Source organism: Rutidosis leptorrhynchoides, chromosome 3, assembly GCF_046630445.1.
Source record: "Rutidosis leptorrhynchoides isolate AG116_Rl617_1_P2 chromosome 3, CSIRO_AGI_Rlap_v1, whole genome shotgun sequence".
Classification (NCBI taxonomy): Eukaryota; Viridiplantae; Streptophyta; class Magnoliopsida; order Asterales; family Asteraceae; genus Rutidosis; species Rutidosis leptorrhynchoides.
Genome location: NC_092335.1, coordinates 405,459,868 through 405,462,843, shown reverse-complemented (window position 1 = coordinate 405,462,843; position 2,976 = coordinate 405,459,868).

The window sequence follows — 2,976 nt, the reverse complement described above, 5'->3', positions numbered from 1 at the left end:
GTTAAGAGAGTTCAATAACACCCGCAATAGCAATGATCGTGGTGGTTCGAGCAACAACAACGCCAACGGCACTCAAGGTCGTAGTGAATGTTCTTACAAGACATTAACTAGCTGTAACCCGCACTCTTTTAATGGAACTGAGGGACCAGTTGGTCTCAATTGCTGGTTTGAAAAGCTAGAGTCTATTTTTTGCATCAGCGGGTGTAATGATGATGATCGAGTGGGTGTTACTACGGGCAAACTGTCTGACAGTGTGCTTACTTGGTGGATCAACTATGTACAATCCTTGGGCCATGATCAAGCTTAAGCCCTACCCTGCAAAACTTTAAAGCAAAGAATGATTGAGGAATACTGTTCACGGAATGAGATCAAGAAGATGGAACGCGAGTTCCGAGACTTGAAGTTAGTAGGCAGTGATCTTACCGCCTATAACAAGAGGTTCTTTGAGTTGGCACTGATGTGTCCAGAAATGGTTACTCCTGAGAAATGTAATGTTGAACACTACATCGAGGGTTTAAGTGAGAGTATTCAAGGTGGGGTTACTACTTCTAAACCCACTATCGTGTAAGAAGCTATTGACATGGCGAGTCTGTTACTGGACCAGATTGCCCAGAGAGGAAAGGGTACTGTTGTAAATGAGGTTAAGTCTAATGAAGGTAAGAGAAAATGGAACAGGGGTTAAGATAAGAATCATAACCAGCAACCGTTCAAGAAGCAAGATTCTTACTGAAATGACACTGGGTTACTGGAGCTAACTCTAGGTATAAGGGTAATAAGCCACAATTTCCAAAGTGTGGCAAGCATCACTCGGGAACCTGTACTGCTCTAATTTGTAACCAGTGTAAAAAGTTTGGCCATTTAGCTAGGGATTGTAAGGTTAACCTCAACAACAATGCCAACAACAACAACACTGCGAACAAGGTGAATAATGCTGGTAATGCTAAGAACTGTTTTGGTTGTGTATAGCCGGGTTATTTCAAGAGGGATTTTCCTAAGAACAACAACAATGGAAATGCTCGAGGCAGGGCATTCAACATTAACTCTGCAGAAGCTCGTGATGATCCGAAGCTAGTCACGGGTACGTTTTCACTCATGATCAACATGTTTATGTTTTGTTTGACACTAGTACTGATAGAAGTTTTATATCTAAAGATATTTGTCACAATGTTAAGAACCCTATTTCTCCCTTAGATAACGTGTATTCCATAGAACTAGGGAATGGTTACTTGATGAGAGACGATAAGATTTACTGTGGTTGTACTTTGAAGTTAGAGGGTAAGCCTTTTAGCATTGATGTGATACCTATTAAACTAGGAAGTTTTGACCTTGTGGTTGGAATGGACTGATTAGCTGATAACAATGCCGAGGTGGCCTGTGACCTAAAGGCTATATGTATTCCTATTACTAACGTAGAACCCATGATGATTTATGGGGAAAAGAACAGCTCACAGTTACATCTCATTAACTGCTTGAAAGTTCATAAGTATGTGAGAAAGGGATGTGTCGCGTTTATGGCTCACGTAAGCCAAGTTGATCTGGAAGAAAGGACACCCAAAGACGTTCATATTGTTAAGGAATTTCTTGAAGTTTTTTCGGAGGAATTAACTGGCCTCCCACCACATTGGGAAGTTGAGTTTCAGATAGATTTAGTACCAGGAGCGGCACCGGTGGCTCGTGCACTGTATAGACTTGCACCTCCAGAGCTTCGAGAGTTGTCAATCCAATTGCAAGAGTTGTTAGACAAGGGATTTATACCACCGAGTTCTTCACCTTGGGGAGCTCCGGTCTTTTTTGTTAAGAAGAATGATGGATCGATGAGATTATGTATCGACAATAGAGAGTTGAACAAGTTGACAATCAAGAATCGGTACCCACTGCCGAGGATTGATGACTTATTCGATCAGCTACACGGATCTAGTTGTAGTGACCCGAACTTTTCCATGTTTATATATATTAATTGAGATTGATATTTACATGATTAAATGTTTCCAACATGTTAAGCAATCAAACTTGTTAAGACTTGATTAATTGAAATATGTTTCATATAGACAATTGACCACCCAAGTTGACCGGTGATTCACGAACGTTAAAACTTGTAAAAACTATATGATGACATATATATGGATATATATATATATAGTTAACATTATACTATGATAAGTAAACATATCATTAAGTATATTAACAATGAACCACATATGTAAAAACAAGACTACTAACTTAATGATTTTTAAACGAGACATATATGTAACGATTATCGTTGTAAAGACATTTAATGTATATATATCATATTAAGAGATATTCATACATGATAATATCATGATAATATAATAATTTAAAATCTCATTTGATATTATAAACATTGGGTTAACAACATTTAACAAGATCGTTAACCTAAAAGTTTCAAAACAACACTTACATGTAACGACTAACGATGACTTAACGACTCAGTTAAAATGTATATACATGTAGTGTTTTAATATGTATTTATACACTTTTGAAAGACTTCAATACACTTATCAAAATACTTTTACTTAACAAAAATGCTTACAATTACATCCTCGTTCAGTTTCATCAACAATTCTACTCGTATGCACCCGTATTCGTACTCGTACAATACACAGCTTTTAGATGTATGTACTATTGGTATATACACTCCAATGATCAACTCTTAGCAGCCCATGTGAGTCACCTAACACATGTGGGAACCATCATTTGGCAACTAACATGAAATATCTCATAAAATTACAAAAATATGAGTAATCATTCATGACTTATTTACATGAAAACAAAATTACATATCCTTTATATCTAATCCATACACCAATGACCAAAAACACCTACAAACACTTTCATTCTTCAATTTTCTTCATCTAATTGATCTCTCTCAACTTCTATCTTCAAGTTCTAAGTGTTCTTCATATATTCTACAAGTTCTAGTTACATAAAATCAAGAATACTTTCAAGTTTGCTAGC